This window comes from Oncorhynchus masou, chromosome 22, assembly GCF_036934945.1.
Source record: "Oncorhynchus masou masou isolate Uvic2021 chromosome 22, UVic_Omas_1.1, whole genome shotgun sequence".
Lineage (NCBI taxonomy): Eukaryota > Metazoa > Chordata > Actinopteri > Salmoniformes > Salmonidae > Oncorhynchus > Oncorhynchus masou.
Genome location: NC_088233.1, coordinates 27,777,318 through 27,795,415, shown reverse-complemented (window position 1 = coordinate 27,795,415; position 18,098 = coordinate 27,777,318). Strand labels below are relative to the sequence as shown.

Here is an 18,098-nt window from a genome sequence, read left to right as displayed (position 1 = left end):
CCCGTAACGACTTCACACACCTCGCATAGTTGCTCAACACACACTCTCTGAGAGAATGTTATTTAGTGTGATTTGCAGCAGTAAATGGCTCACCTGAGAGGTCCCTTTCCTGTTAGTGCTGTCTCATGGCTGAACTCTGCCAGGGTAATACACAGATACACACACACACTCTGCCAGGGTAATACACAGATACACACACACTCTGCCAGGGTAATACACAGATACACACACACACTCTGCCAGGGTAATACACAGATACACACACACTCTGCCAGGGTAATACACAGATACACACACACTCTGCCAGGGTAATACACAGATACACACACACTCTGCCAGGGTAATACACAGATACACACACACACTCTGCCAGGGTAATACACAGATACACACACACTCTGCCAGGGTAATACACAGATACACACACACACTCTGCCAGGGTAATACACAGATACACACACACACTCTGCCAGGGTAAAACACAGATACACACACACACACACACACTCTGCCAGGGTAATACACAGATACACACACACACTCTGCCAGGGTAATACACAGATACACACACACACTCTGCCAGGGTAATACACAGATACACACACACACACTCTGCCAGGGTAATACACACACACTCTGCCAGGGTAATACACAGATACACACACACTATGCCAGGGTAATACACACACACTCTGCCAGGGTAATACACAGATACACACACACTCTGCCAGGGTAATACACACACACTCTGCCAGGGTAATACACAGATACACACACACTCTGCCAGGGTAATACACACACACTCTGCCAGGGTAATACACAGATACACACTCTGCCAGGGTAATACACACACACTCTGCCAGGGTAATACACAGATACACACACACTCTGCCAGGGTAATACACAGATACACACACACTCTGCCAGGGTAATACACACACACTCTGCCAGGGTAATACACAGATACACACACACACTCTGCCAGGGTAATACACACACACTCTGCCAGGGTAATACACAGATACACATACACTCTGCCAGGGTAATACACAGATACACATACACTCTGCCAGGGTAATACACAGATACACACACACACACTCTGCCAGGGTAATACACAGATACACACACACACACTCTGCCAGGGTAACACACAGATACACACACACACTCTGCCAGGGTAATACACAGATACACACATACTCTGCCAGGGTAATACACAGATACACACACACTCTGCCAGGGTAATACACAGATACACACACACTCTGCCAGGGTAATACACAGATACACACACACACACTCTGCCAGGGTAATACACAGATACACACACACACACTCTGCCAGGGTAAAACACAGATACACACACACACACTCTGCCAGGGTAATACACAGATACACACACACTCTGCCAGGGTAATACACAGATACACACATACTCTGCCAGGGTAATACACAGATACACACATACTCTGCCAGGGTAATACACAGATACACACACACTCTGCCAGGGTAATACACAGATACACACACACTCTGACAGGGAAATACACATACACCCACTCTGCCAGGGTAATACACAGATACACTCTGCCAGGGTAATACACAGATACACACACACTCTGCCAGGGTAATACACAGATACACACACACTCTGACAGGGAAATACACATACACACACACTGCCAGGGTAATACACAGATACACACACATATTGAGACTCTGGCATCTGTTCCCCTCCTCGTACCTGCTTAGACCGCAGCACAGCCACCTACCTGACTACGTGTGTGTGTGTTTAAGTGTGATCATTGCACATTGCTAAAACACTGTACATAGCTGATAATACAACACTTAAAATGTCTTTATCCTAACCATTTTGAGTACAATCACTTTTGTTTATTGTTTATTTCAACTTGCTTCGGCAAGCTAAACATATGTTTCCCATGCCAATAAAGCCCCTTTGAATTGAATTTAAAGAAAGACAGAGAGAGAAAGATTAAAAGGAGAGAGAGAGAGAGAATGTTTACATGCACACTAATAATTGTATATTTAACTGATTATGGCAGTAGTGATAAGGTGTCATGTCAACACCTTACTCTACTTATCTGAATGGGCGTAAGGTCAAAATGGAAGTAATCACACGGCGATTAAAACACCTGGGTTACTGAGCAAAAGAGAGAGATGGGACCCTGTTATCGGGATCAGCTAAAAGTGTAGAAAGTGTGTTGTGGGGAACATTAATCAAAGTGTTCACCCAGTGGGTAACCATATGGCTGAGCAGCATGCCAACACAGCAAACCTGCTGATCCCAGGTAACACAGCACCGTTACCTCTACTGGCAGCATCCAACTCTACCTCCCTCACACTGAAGGAAAGAGAAGAGGATGGGGGAGAGAACAGAGGAGAGAAAACAGAGGAGAGAACAGAAGAGAGAACAGAGGAGAGAAAACAGAGGAGAGAAAACAGAGGAGAGAAAACAGAGGAGAGAGAACAGAAGAGAAAACAGAGGAGAGAACAGGAGAGAAAACAGAGGAGAGAAAACAGAGGAGAGAAAACAGAGGTGAGAAAACAGAGGTGAGAAAACAGAGGTGAGAAAACAGAGGTGAGAAAACAGATGAGAGAGAACAGATGAGAGAGAACAGATGAGAGAGAACAGAGGAGAGAAAACAGAGGAGAGAAAACAGAGGAGAGAAAACAGAGGAGAGAAAACAGAGGAGAGAAAACAGAGGAGAGAAAACAGAGGAGAGTAAACAGAGGAGAGAAAACAGAGGAGAGAAAACAGAGGAGAGAAAACAGAGGAGAGAACAGAGGAGAGAAAACAGATGAGAGAAAACAGATGAGAGAAAACAGATGAGAGAAAACAGATGAGAGAAAACAGATGAGAGAAAACAGATGAGAGAAAACAGAGGAGGGAAAACAGAGGAGGGAACAGAGGAGAGAAAACAGAGGAGAGAGAACAGAGGAGAGAGAACAGAAGAGAAAACAGAGGAGAGAAAACAGAGGAGAGAAAACAGAGGAGAGAAAACAGAAGAGAGAAAACAGAAGAGAGAACAGAGGAGAGAAAACAGAGGAGAGAAAACAGAGGAGAGAAAACAGAGGAGAGAAAACAGAGGAGAGAACAGAGGAGAGAAAACAGATGAGAGAAAACAGATGAGAGAAAACAGATGAGAGAAAACAGATGAGAGAAAACAGATGAGAGAAAACAGATGAGAGAAAACAGATGAGAGAAAACAGAGGAGGGAAAACAGAGGAGGGAAAACAGAGGAGAGAAAACAGAGGAAAAACAGAGGAGAGAACAAATAAGAAAACAGAAGAGAAAACAGAGGAGAGAAAACAGAAGAGAGAAAACAGAAGAGAGAACAGAGGAGAGAAAACAGAGGAGAGAAAACAGAGGAGAGAAAACAGAGGAGAGAACAGAAGAGAAAACAGAGGAGAGAAAACAGAGGAGAGAAAACAGAAGAGAGAAAACAGAAGAGAGAAAACAGAGGAGAAAAAACAGAAGAGAGAAAACAGAAGAGAGAAAACAGAGGAGAGAAAACAGAGGAGAGAAAACAGGAGGGAAAACAGAAGAGAGAAAACAGAGGAGAGAACAGAGGAGAGAACAGAGGAGAGAAAACAGAGGAGAGAGAACAGAGGAGAGAGAACAGAAGAGAAAACAGAGGAGAGAAAACAGAGGAGAGAAAACAGAAGAGAGAAAACAGAGGAGAAAAAACAGAAGGGAGAAAACAGAAGAGAGAAAACAGAGGAGAGAAAACAGAAGAGAGAAAACAGAAGAGAGAAAACAGAGGAGAGAAAACAGGGAAAACAGAGAAGAAAACAGAGGAGAGAAAACAGAGGAGAGAAAACAGAGGGAAAACATAGAAGAAAACAGAGGAGAGAACAGAGGAGAGAAAACAGAGGAGAGAAAACAGAGGAGAGAAAACAGAGGAGAAAACAGAGGAGAAAACAGAGGAGAAAACAGAGGAGAAAACAGAGGAGGGAACAGAGGAGGGAACAGAGGAGAGAAAACAGAGGAGAGAAAACAGAGGAGAGAAAACAGAGGAGAGAAAACAGAAGAGAGAAAACAGAAGAGAGAAAACAGAGGAGAGAACAGAGGAGAGAACAGAGGAGAAAACAGAGGAGAGAAAACAGAAGAGAGAAAACAGAAGAGAAAACAGAAGAGAAAACAGAAGAGAAAACAGAGGAGAGTGAAGGAATCAAGCCCAGGTGATGAATGAGGTGGACAAGACCTCAGGTACATACTGTAGTGAGAGGGGGAGAGGAAGGGGCAGTATGAGAAGGATAAAGAGGGGGAGATGGGAGGAGGGGGAGAGGAAGGGGCAGTATGAGAAGGATAAAGAGGGGGAGATGGGAGGAGGGGGAGAGGAAGGGGCAGTATGAGAAGGATAAAGAGGGGGAGATGGGAGGAGGGGGAGAGGAAGGGGCAGTATGAGAAGGATAAAGAGGGGGAGATGGGAGGAGGGGGAGAGGAAGGGGCAGTATGAGAAGGATAAAGAGGGGGAGATGGGAGGAGGGGAGAGGAAGGGGCAGTATGAGAAGGATAAAGAGGGGGAGATGGGAGGAGGTGGAGAGGAAGGGGCAGTATGAGAAGGATAAAGAGGGGGAGATGGGAGGAGGGGGAGAGGAAGGGGCAGTATGAGAAGGATAAAGAGGGGGGAGATGGGAGGAGGGGGAGAGGAAGGGGCAGTATGAGAAGGATAAAGAGGGGGAGATGGGAGGGGGGAGAGGGGCAGTATGAGAAGGATAAAGAGGGGGAGATGGGAGGGGGAGAGGGGCAGTATGAGAAGGATAAAGAGGGGGAGATGGGAGGGGGGAGAGGGGCAGTATGAGAAGGATAAAGAGGGGGAGATGGGAGGGGGAGAGGGGCAGTATGAGAAGGATAAAGAGGGGGAGATGGGAGGGGGGAGAGGGGCAGTATGAGAAGGATAAAGAGGGGGAGATGGGAGGGGGGAGAGGGGCAGTATGAGAAGGATAAAGAGGGGGAGATGGGAGGGGGGAGAGGGGCAGTATGAGAAGGATAAAGAGAGGGGGAGATGGGAGGGGGAGAGGGGCAGTATGAGAAGGATAAAGAGGGGGAGATGGGAGGAGGGGAGAGGCAGTATGAGAAGGATAAAGAGGGGGAGATGGGAGGGGGAGAGGGGCAGTATGAGAAGGATAAAGAGGGGGAGATGGGAGGAGGGGGAGGGGCAGTATGAGAAGGATAAAGAGGGGGAGATGGGAGGGGGAGAGGGGCAGTATGAGAAGGATAAAGAGAGGGGGAGATGGGAGGAGGGGAGGGGCAGTATGAGAAGGATAAAGAGGGGGAGATGGGAGGGGGAGAGGGGCAGTATGAGAAGGATAAAGAGAGGGGGAGATGGGAGGGGGAGAGGGGCAGTATGAGAAGGATAAAGAGGGGGAGATGGGAGGAGGGGGAGGGGCAGTATGAGAAGGATAAAGAGGGGGTGATGGGAGGGGGGGAGAGGGGCAGTATGAGAAGGATAAAGAGGGGGGGAGATGGGAGGGGGGAGAGGGGCAGTATGAGAAGGATAAAGAGAGGGGGAGATGGGAGGGGGGAGGGGCAGTATGAGAAGGATAAAGAGGGGGAGATGGGAGGGGGGCAGTATGAGAAGGATAAAGAGAGGGGGAGATGGGAGGGGGAGAGGGGCAGTATGAGAAGGATAAAGAGGGGGAGATGGGAGGAGGGGGAGGGGCAGTATGAGAAGGATAAAGAGGGGGTGATGGGAGGGTGGGCAGTATGAGAAGGATAAAGAGAGGGGAGATGGGAGGGGGGAGAGGGGCAGTATGAGAAGGATAAGAGGGGGAGATGGGAGGGGGAGAGGGGCAGTATGAGAAGGATAAAGAGAGGGGGAGATGGGAGGGGGGAGGGGCAGTATGAGAAGGATAAAGAGGGGGAGATGGGAGGAGGGGGAGGGGCAGTATGAGAAGGATAAAGAGGGGGAGATGGGAGGAGGGGAGGGGCAGTATGAGAAGGATAAAGAGGGGGTGATGGGAGGGTGGGCAGTATGAGAAGGATAAAGAGAGGGGGAGATGGGAGGGGGGGGAGAGGGGCAGTATGAGAAGGATAAAGAGGGGGAGATGGGAGGGGGAGAGGGGCAGTATGAGAAGGATAAAGAGAGGGGGAGATGGGAGGGGGGAGGGGCAGTATGAGAAGGATAAAGAGGGGGAGATGGGAGGGGGGCAGTATGAGAAGGATAAAGAGAGGGGGAGATGGGAGGGGGGGCAGTATGAGAAGGATAAAGAGAGGGGGAGATGGGAGGGGGGCAGTATGAGAAGGATAAAGAGGGGGAGATGGGAGGGGGAGGGGCAGTATGAGAAGGATAAAGAGGGGGAGATGGGAGGGGGGAGAGGGGCAGCATGAGAAGGATAAAGAGGGGGAGATGGGAGGGGGCAGTATGAGAAGGATAAAGAGAGGGGAGATGGGAGGGGGGCAGTATGAGAAGGATGAAGAGGGGGAGATGGGAGGGGGGGCAGTATGAGAAGGATGAAGAGGGGGAGATGGGAGGGGGGGCAGTATGAGAAGGATAAAGAGAGGGGAGATGGGAGGGGGGGCAGTATGAGAAGGATAAAGAGGGGGAGATGGGGGGCAGTATGAGAAGGATAAAGAGAGGGGGAGATGGGAGGGGGGCAGTATGAGAAGGATAAAGAGAGGGGGATGGGAGGGGGGGCAGTATGAGAAGGATAAAGAGAGGGGGAGATGGGGGGCAGTATGAGAAGGATAAAGAGAGGGGGAGATGGGAGGGGGGGCAGTATGAGAAGGATAAAGAGAGGGGGGAGATGGGTGGGGGGGGGCACTAGTCTTGTCTTTGACCCCGTTTTTGTTTTTGCTTTCTTAGCAAAGCACATTTCCCAAAGCTCATCTTGGAATATTTTAGTTCAGTAAATGAGCATTACTGTACATATTCCCCAGTCTCCAAACCATCTCACCCATTCAAATATCTTCTATCCTATCCATACCAATATCCTGAATGACTTTTGGGAGTTCACTGCCTCCCTCACTGTGCATTTTCATTGTGCATTTTGGGCTGGTGCTTTATGACCCTGACGGGACTCCATTAATGAGGAAGTGCACGTGTCTTCAGATCCTGTCGGGCCATGTCTGCACTTCGTCTCTGGGCTTTATGATTAGGCCACATAATGAACGCCATTCATCTTGGTCTTACACTGCTCACACACATGGACACACACCCGTGCTAGAGAAGGTACACTTCACACACACACACCCAGAAACACACACGGACACACACTCACCCAGAAACCCACACGGACACACACTCACCCAGAAACACACACGGACACGCACTCACCCAGAAGCTAAATGACTCAAATCCACCTTTTGACAAAGGTTTGGAAATGATAAAAGACAAATGTTGTGTACAAAAAGACCATAATAAAGGTAAATGTGTCTACACTTCTGATACCTGATAGGACAATAACTATGATGGCACTCGAAGCACCATTGGGTCAGCAACACACTTATAGCTTAGTGAACCAAAGCCCCCCTCCTTCCCTGTCAGGGATCATTGACATTAACCTGGAGCGGTGGTATGTTCCCAGGGTTCACTCTGTTGCTCTCCACATGTCACACCACTAAGCTTTATGGCCCACGTCCATCAGTCACACACACACACACACACACACATATCAGCATCAGACCCAGAGATTTATGGGAGATGGAGTTGCAGCTGATTGAGACCTGTGGTCTGCCCCCAGTTGCCCCTCCCCCTCCCCCTTTTCTCCTTCTGCCTTTCACCTCCCCTCCACCCCTCCCCCTTTTCTCCTTCTGCCTTTCACCTCCTCCCCTCCACCCCTCCCCCTTTTCTCCTTCTGCCTTTCACCTCCTCCCCCTTTTCCTTTCTCCTGCCTGTCACCTCCTCCCAATCCCCCTCTCTCACACACACCCCAATCCCCCTCTCTTCACACACACCCCAATCCCCCTCTCTCACACACCCCAATCCCCCTCTCTCACACACACACCCCAATCCCCCTCTCTCACGAACACACACACCCCAATCCCCCTCTCTCACGAACACACACACCCCAATCCCCCTCTCTCACGAACACACACACCCCAATCCCCCTCTCTCACGAACACACACACACCCCAATCCCCCTCTCTCACGAACACACACACCCCAATCCCCCTCTCTCTCACACACACCCCAATCCCCCTCTCTCTCACACACACCCCAATCCCCCTCTCACACACACCCCAATCCCCCTCTCACACACACCCCAATCCCCCTCTCTCACACACCCCAATCCCCCTCTCTCACGAACACACACACCCCAATCCCCCTCTCTCACACACACCCCAATCCCCCTCTCTCACACACACCCCAATCCCCCTCTCTCACACACACCCCCAATCCCCCTCTCACACACACCCCAATCCCCCTCTCACACACACCCCAATCCCCCTCTCACACACACCCCAATCCCCCTCTCACACACACCCCAATCCCCCTCTCACACACACCCCAATCCCCCTCTCACACACACTGTTGCAGGATGTAAGCCCACCATAGTCTGGCTCTGTATAATCTTAGTGAGGGAGCGTAAACTGGCCATGCCTCATCATTCAGCAGCCTAGAGTTTATTTGGCCTAATTCATCATGCCAGTGTATTAATGTGCTGTGGTAACACACACACACTGCGTTATTTTGGCTTATTTATCATGACTCAGTAAGGACAGCAGTGCCCTTTAGTGGGGAGATGAGATCACCAATTAACTCACTGTTCTGTTCACTGCCATGCACAGACAGACCTGGAGAATGACAGAGTTGTCAATGAACCTGTCCTGTAGAGTCAGAGAGATCGAGGGAGAAAAAGGTGCCCCCAAAAAGGTCTACTTTAGATGGTTGCCTGGTGTTCCAGGATGAGAGAGGGCAATGTTGGGGGTCATAGGTCAACACCTACATACTGTAGACATCTTTATGAGGCATGGTTCCCCCTGATGCCTTGTTCAGAAGTCTGACTCAGAGTAAGAACGTCATAGGTACAACAGATAAGAGCCAGACAGAGAGGAGTTTCATACACTAACACACCTCCCCACTGTCACTCATAAAGCAACATGGCCCTGTGGTCCCCAGTAGATCTGGGCCCTAATAAACGCTTACGGTCTGAAGGAAACAGCTCTGAGCCTCACTCTGTACACACACACACACACACACACACACACACACACACACAAAACCGGTTGTGATCACAGGTGGTGGTGTGCTTGGTAATTTGTGTAGTCTTGGTGGTCCAGAAGAACAGAGCAAAGCAGGGCAGGGCAGAGCAGAACAGGGCAGAGCAGAGCCGAACAGGGCAGGGCAGGGCAGGGCAGAACAGAGCAGAACAGGGCAGAACAGTGCAGGGCACAGCAGGGCAGGGCACAGCAGGGCAGAACAGAACAGGGCAGGGCACGGCAGAACAGGGCAGAACAGAGCAGAGCAGAACAGGGCAGGGCAGGACAGAGCAAAGCAGGGCAGAACAGAACAGAGCAGAGCAGAACAGGGCAGAACAGAGCAGAGCAGAACAGGGCAGAACAGTTCAGGGCAGAGCAAAGCAGAACAGGGCAGGGCAGAGCAGAGCAAAGCAGAGCAGAACAGGGCAGAAGAGGGCAGGGCAGGGCAGAGCAGGACAGAGCAGAGCAGAACAAAGCAGAACAGGGCAGGGCAGAGCAGGGCAGGGCAGGGAAAAACAGAGGAAAGCAGGGCAGAACAGAGCAGAACAGGGCAGGGCAGGGCAGGGCAGAGCAAGGCAGGGCAGGGCAGGGAAGAGCAGAGCAGTACAGAGCAGGGCAGAACAGAGCAGGGCAGAGAAGAACAGAACAGGGCAGAGCAGGGCAGAAAAGAGCAGAACAGAGCAGGGCAGAGCAGAGCAGAGCAGGGCAGGGCAGGGCAGGGCAGAGCAGAGAAGAACAGAGCAGGGCAGGGCAGATAAGAACAGAGCAGAGCAAGGCAGAGCAGAACAGAGAAGAACAGAGCAGGTCAGAACAGAGCAGGGCAGATAAGAACAGAGCAGAGCAAGGCAGAGCAGAGCAGGGCAGGGCAGGGCAGGGCAGGGCAGGTCAAGACAGAGCAGAGAAGAACAGAGCAGAGCAGAACAGAACAGAGCAGAGCAGGGCAGGGCAGAGCAGGGCATGGCAGAATCGAGCAGGGCGGAGCAGAGCAGGGCAGAACAGAGCAGGGCAGAACAGAGCAGGGCAGAGAAGAACAGAGCAGGGCAGAACAGGGCAGAGCAGGGCAGAAAAGAGCAGAACAGAGCAGGGCAGAGCAGAGCAGGGCAGGGCAGGGCAGGGCAGGGCAGGGCAGGGCAGGGCAGAGAAGAACAGAGCAGGGCAGAACAGAGCAGGGCAGATAAGAACAGAGCAGAGCAAGGCAGAGCAGAACAGAGCAGGGCAGGGCAGAACAGAGCAGAACGGAGCAGGGCAGAGCAGAGCAGGGCAGGGCAGAGCAGAGAAGAACAGAGCAGGGCAGAACAGAGCAGGGCAGATAAGAACAGAGCAAGGCAGAGCAGAGCAGGGCAGGGCAGGGCAAGACAGAGCAGAGAAGAACAGAGCAGAGCCGAACAGAACAGAGAAGAACAGAGCAGGGCAGAGCAGAGCAGAGCAGAGCAGGGCAGAGAAGAACAGGGCAGGGCAGAGCAGAGCAGAACAGAGCAGGGCAGAGAAGAACAGAGCAGAACAGAACAGAGCGGGGCAGAGAAGAACAGAGCAGAATAGGGTTTAACCTGTAATATGCTCCCTGCTCCCCCGTTGCTGGGTTTTACTACAGGGGAAATTACACCTGTTCTCTGACTTGAGACCAACACACACAATCACACACACACAATCACACACACACACACACACACACACACACACACACACACACACACACACACACACACACACACACACACACACACACACACACACTTGCTTTGAATTACAAAACTAGTTAGTGGAACAGGGAAAGGACACAAAGGTAAACCTCTCACATTTAGACACACAATGAAACACACACATATAAGCACTGAATCTTCAGACGTGTGTGTGTGTGTGTGTGTGTGTGTGTGTGTGTGTGTGTGTGTGTGTGTGTGTGTGTGTGTGTGTCTGTAATGTAGCTGCATTTAGGCTCTAGCTGCCACAACATCACTTAACAACAAAACGTTTTATTGTGATGCTTCACACTCCATTAAAACCCTGATTCTGCTCTAAAAATATGAGTCTCTCTGACGGCCATAACAGATTAACAGTCTGTATAGTCCTTGAACGGCTCTCATCTCCTCACAGGGTGACTGCAGGGTCACTGGAATACAGAAGCTAATATGGTGTTAACACATTAAAACACTGCTTTGTCGTCATGCTGTGACAATACCACATCAACTCCCGGCTGTGGATCACACACGTTTTAAACAGATTTAGTAGATACCAAACTGGTGTTAAAGGTACATGCACACGCGAACTCACAACCGATTCCAAGCAGATACAGAGATGCTATGCTAAAATAATACCTCAATGTCCTTTTCACAGCAGTAAATCATGCTATGTGCTGCATCATACATCAGATCTATTAGCAATATGCTGCTCTGAAATGAATCTAACAAATGTATTATCTGCAAGTCAACCATCAGCTCAACGACATCATCGATACATGCCACATATTGTTCCGGTCTGTTGCGTGAACAATTTCCACATCTCAGGAAATGGTTTGCGAGCTATTGATCTTTGAAGGCCCGAATGTCTGGCGAATATCGAAACTCAAGTCAACTTTACCACGGTTTTTCACCGAGCTTTTCGCCTCGGACATTTTTATCTGCTCTACCACACACCTATCTGGGAAGGTTGAAGGCCTCCGCTCATACTCAGCCTCCCAAAAAAAGCTTCTCCCAAGCCAGTGTGACACCTACTCCCATTGCCTGCTGCTACACTGCTGCTTGGATCCCACCTGGCCATCCGTTCCCCGTCTGCCCTGGCCTGTCTCCCCCTCTGGTACCCCCTCTCTCCGGAGCTTTTGTTCACCTCCAGTACACACACACACACACTCCGCCGACTTTGGACTGATCTGAATTTTATGTCGGCTAATTAACTTGTGAAGCTTATTATGTGAGCTTACTCAGAAACACTTTAACTAGTCTATTCCTACTATTTATTTATTCTCACACCTTATAGCCTACTGGACTCATAGAGAACTACTCTGTCAAGTTATCTTGATGGTGCGAGTGACTATTTCAATTTATAATGGCTAGCCCAGCCTGTACCTAACCTGCCCTAAACTCTCTCCTGGCCCCTTACAAATCTGAATTTGTCCTGCTAGGTGACCTAAACTGGGACATGCTTAAACCACCTAACAAAATCACAAAACAATGGGACTCCCTACATTTCACTCAGATTATTACCAATCCCACAAGGTATGACTCCAAACACCTAGAAAAGGCTACTCTCCTCGATGTTATCCTCACAAATAATACTGATAGATGTCAGTCTGGTGTGTTCTGTAATTAACTGCTCAGTTAAACAACCTGTCCTGATTCATCATAGATGCTTGCTGAAACACTTTAATGAGCAAGCCCTCCTTCATGACATGGCTCAGTAACTTGGTATAGAATCAGCTTGATCCTCTCTGTCAACGATGCTTGGACCTTATTCTTTGATATTTTCCGTGGTATTGTTAACAAACATGACCCCATAAAGACAAATTTGAATTGAAAACCGGTTCAGTCCCTGGTTTGACCGTGATCTGGCAGAGTTACTCCACCTCAGGAACACCATTTGGCGAACGTCTCGGCACACGCATACTCAGGCTGACTGGCTGTCGTTTAGAAAGTGAGAAACATGTACACTCAGGCTATCCGGAAGGCCAAAGGTAGTTACTTTAAGGAGAACTTCTCTCTCTGTGGGTCAAACCCCAAAAAGTTCTGTAAAACAATGAAAGACCTGGAGAATAAACCCTCCACCTCACAGCTGCCCATGTCCCTTAATGTTGATGATGTGGTTGTTACTGACAAGGAGCACAAGGCTGCAGTTTTAATAAAATGGAGTTAGAAAATATTTACTAAATAAACTAAAGTAAAAAAATTAAATAACAATAATATTTTTATTTGTTATTATTGAACCTTTATTTAACTAGGCAATAATGAGGCTATATACAGGGGGTACCGGTCCCGAGTCAGTGCGCGGGTACAGGTTAGATGTCATTTGTAGGGGTGACGTGACTATGCATTGATAATAAACAGCGAGTCGCAGCAGAGTAAAAACACTACTAGTCCGGGTGGCCATTTGATTAACCTACGGGTTCATTCCACTAGACCAGTGGTTCACAAACTTCTTATAGTCCCGTACCCCTTCAAAACATTCAACCTCCAGCTGCGTACCCCCTCCAGCACCAGGGTCAGCACACTCTCACGTGTTGTTTTTGCCATCATTGTAAGCCTGCCACACACACACTCTATACAATACATTTATTAAATATAAGAATGAGTGAGTTTTTGTCACAACCCGACTCGTATGAACGTGACAAAGAGCTCTTATAGAACCAGGACACAAATAATAATATAATAATAATCAATTATTTTGCTCTTTATTTAACCATCTTACATATAAAGCCTTATTTGTTCATCGAAAATGATCAATTAACCCTTCTCGGGTTAATGAGAAGGGTGTGCTTGAAAGGATGCACATAACTCTGCAATGCTGGGTTGTATTGGAGAGAGTCTCAGTCTTCACACACAGTCTGTGCCTGTATTTAGTTTTCATGCTCGTGAGGACAGAGAATCCACTCTCACATAGGCAAGTGTTTGCAAAGGGCATCAGTGTCTTAACAGCACGATTTGCTAAGGCAGGATACTCTGAGTGCAGCCCAATCCAGAAATCTGGCAGTGGCTTCTGATTAAATTACATTTTCACAGAACTGCTTGTTGCAATTTCGATGAGGCTCTTGTTCAGATATCGGTCATTTGACTGCAGGCAGGGCATGAAAGGGAAAACGAATCCAGTTGTTTGTGTCTTCCGTTTCAGGAAAGTACCTGCGTAATTGCGCACCCAACTCACTCAGGTGCTTCGCTATATCACATTTGGCATTGTCCGTAAGCTTGAGTTCATTTGCACACAAAAAAATCATACAATGATGGAAAGACTGGGGCTGTCCTTGTTAATGCAGACAGGGAAGAGCTCCAACTTCTTAATCATAGCCTCAATTTTGTCCCGCACATTGAATATAGTTGTGGAGAGCCCCTGTAATCCTAGATTCAGATCATTCAGGTGAGAAAAAACATCACCCAGATAGGCCAGTCGTGCAAGAAACTCGTCATCATGCAACCAGTCAGACAAGTGAACATTATTGTCAGTAAAGAAAACTTTAAGCTTGTCTCTCAATTTTTAAAAACGTGTCAATACTTTGCCCCTTGATCACCAGCACACTTCTGTATGTTGTAAAAGCATTACATGGTCGCTGCCCATATCATTGCATAATGCAGAAAATACACGAGAGTTCAGGGAAGTTGCTTTAACAAAGTTACCATTTTAACTGTAGTGTCCAAAACGTCTTTCAAGCTGTCAGGCATTCCCTTAGCAGCAAGAGCCTCTGGGTGGATGCTGCAGTGTACACAAGTGGCGTCGGGAGCAACTGCTTATATGCGCGTGACCACTCTACCATGTCTCCCTGGCATGGCTTTTGCGCCATCAGTACAGATACCAACATGAGCAGAAGCAACATTTGGCTACATACGGACTGTTAGTGGAATTCCCACGAGAGAGTAACGGTTAATGTGATTGGATGTTAATTATTTGACTAGGCTACCTGTATTTGACATTGTGTTATTATTTCGCTGAACACTAGATGGTTTAATTACATTTTTGGCAGTGAAACGAGGTTACTCAGGCGAGAGAGAAAACCCGTTGGAAAACCCTATAAATGAACCCTAAACCCTATAAATGAATTGTTTGAAAATATGACTCACATTTTATTTGGCGTACCCCGATGGCATTGTGTACCCCAGTTTGGGAATACCTGCACTATGGCTTTGTCCTGGGTTTTATTTAAGGGTATCTATTATTTATTTATTTATTTATTTTTCTCCCCAATTTCGTGGTAACCCCGGTGTCTTTGATAGTATGAGTGAGGCATTTCACCAGATCACCCTTCTTACATGATCGAGGAAGAGGTGTTGTTATTTTTGACTGACTCAGACACTGCGTCTGACCTTTTATAGGGTAGGAGGAACACCCATCCCCGTTGCACACGTCTCTACGTCCAGCCAATCATGGCTGGCATACTGTAATAAAGACTTCTCACGAATACGCTCGGGGTGTCTCCCATAAGTGAAATACTTCACACATACATCAGAGAACTGGGGTTACGTTTGTAACCTAACGTTTCCTCTATCGTAATTGCACATCCTACCCATGATAGATTACGGAGACAAAATGTATAGATTGGCAGGTAAGGGTGCTCTCGAGCGACTAGATGTTCTTTACCATTCGGCCATCAGATTTGCGAAAGTATTCGGCCCCCTTGAACTTTGCGACATTTTGCCACATTTCAGGCTTCAAACATAAAGATATAAAACTGTATTTTTTTTGTGAAGAATCAACAACACGTGGGACACAATCATGAAGTGGAATGACATTTATTGGATATTTCAAACTTTTTTAACAAATCAAAAACTGAAAAATTGGGTGTGCAAAATTATTCAGCCCCCTTAAGTTAATACTTTGTAGCGCCACCTTTTGCTGCGATTACAGCTGTAATTCGCTTGGGGTATGTCTCTATCAGTTTTGCACATCGAGAAACTGAAATTTTTTCCCATTCCTCCTTGCAAAACAGCTCGAGCTCAGTGAGGTTGGATGGAGAGCATTTGTGAACAGCAGTTTTCAGTTCTTTCCACAGATTCTCGATTGGATTCAGGTCTGGACTTTGACTTGGCCATTCTAACACCTGGATATGTTTATTTTTGAACCATTCCATTGTAGATTTTGCTTTATGTTTTGGATCATTGTCTTGTTGGAAGACAAATCTCCGTCCCAGTCTCAGGTCTTTTGCAGACTCCATCAGGTTTTCTTCCAGAATGGTCCTGTATTTGGCTCCATCCATCTTCCCATCAATTTTAACCATCTTCCCTGTCCCTGCTGAAGAAAACCAGGCCCAAACCATGATGCTGCTACCACCATGTTTGACAGTGGAGATGGTGTGTTCAGGGTGATGAGCTGTGTTGCTTTTACGCCAAACATAACGTTTTGCATTGTTGCCAAAAAGTTCCATTTTGGTTTCATCTGACTAGAGCACCTTCTTCCACATGTTTGGTGTGTCTCCCAGGTGGCTTGTGGCAAACTTTAAACGACACTTTTTATGGGATATCTTTAAGAAATGGCTTTCTTCTTGCCACTCTTCCATAAAGGCCAGATTTGTGCAATATACGACTGATTGTTGTCCTATGGACAGAGTCTCCCACCTCAGCTGTAGATCTCTGCAGTTCATCCAGAGTGATCATGGGCCTCTTGGCTTCATCTCTGATCAGTCTTCTCCTTGTATGAGCTGAAAGTTTAGAGGGACGGCCAGGTCTTGGTAGATTTGCAGTGGTCTGATACTCCTTCCATTTCAATATTATCGCTTGCACAGTGCTCCTTGGGATGTTTAAAGCTTGGGAAATCTTTTTGTATCCAAATCCGGCTTTAAACTTCTTCACAACAGTATCTCGGACCTGCCTGGTGTGTTCCTTGTTCTTCATGATGCTCTCTGAACTTTTAACGGACCTCTGAGACTATCACAGTGCAGGTGCATTTATACGGAGACTTCCACACACAGGTGGATTGTATTCATCATCATTAGTCATTTAGGTCAACATTGGATCATTCAGAGATCCTCATTGAACTTCTGGAGAGAGTTTGCTGCACTGAAAGTAAAGGGGCTGAATAATTTTGCACGCCCAATTTTTCAGTTTTTGATTTGTTAAAAAAGTTTTAAATATCCAATACATGTCGTTCCACTTCATGATTGTGTCCCACTTGTTGTTGATTCTTCACAAAAAAATACAGTTTTATATCTTTACGTTTGAAGCCTGAAATGTGGCAAAAGGTCGCAAAGTTCAAGGGGGCCAAATACTTTCGCAAGGCACTGTATATATATATATATATATATATATATATATATAACTATCATGAAATCACTGTGCATAGTATCACAGTAACACAATACACAAACATTTGTCACGTGAGACCAAGTATGTCTCAACCCCCCCACCCTATGGCTGTGTACGCATGGTGTGTGTGTGTGTGTGTGTGTGTGTGTGTGTGTGCGTGTGTGTGTGTGTGAGAGATGCATCGAGGTTTGACTGATTCTATGAGCCTGGAGGTTTAAATACACACACAGCCTCTTGTCCTCTATATCAAACCCAGGGTAGAGGACAGTGAAGAGGGTGGTGTCTGGAGGGACTCAGTGATGATGAGGAGAGACAACATCAGACTGGAAGGAGCTCACAGAGACAGTCAGTCACTATCCTAACATCAAACATCTCATTAGGTCTAATTAATGCTTGGACCATATGTAGAATCCTTCATCATGTTAGTCCTTGGTAGACTTTCAATAGTCGGTCTTGGGTCCTTAGATAAAGATTCTGGGCCTTGCCATTTCAGTTGGAGACCTTGCTATGTAAATAATATCCTTGTGGTGCTGCTAGATATGATGATTGAAGACAAAAAGATAAACATGGCGTAAGTGTGTGAATGTCTCTAAATTCAATGACACTACATCATTACCTTGGTCCATAAATTGACTGCAACAATGGCAGACAGACTGGCAGCCATAGCCAGACTAAAATAACCCCCCCCCAGAATAAAGCAGACTATTACTACTATTCTGTAGTGTTCTGAAGACTACCACTCTGCTCTGGTCAGCACTTCTCTCTCTTCTTCACTAATAAAGACTGGCCCTGCTTGGCAGAGGAGAGATGGAGAAATGGAGGGAGAGAGAGTGAGAGAGTGAGAGAGAGAGTGTGAGTGAGTGAGTGAGTGAGTGAGTGAGTGAGTGAGTGGTGTGAGTGAGTGAGTGAGTGAGTGAGTGAGTGTGAGTGAGTGAGTGAGTGTGAGAGTGAGGGAAGCTGAACCCCAGTAAAACATCTACTGCAGATGTTTGTTA

At 47.5% G+C, this 18,098-nt stretch overlaps 1 protein-coding gene across 1 annotated transcript in view; it reads right to left on the bottom strand.

The window, feature by feature from the left end:
* Positions 1–18,098, bottom strand: part of LOC135509274 (WW domain-containing oxidoreductase) — a 188,293-nt gene that overhangs the window by 130,216 nt on the left and 39,979 nt on the right. The window lies entirely within an intron of this gene.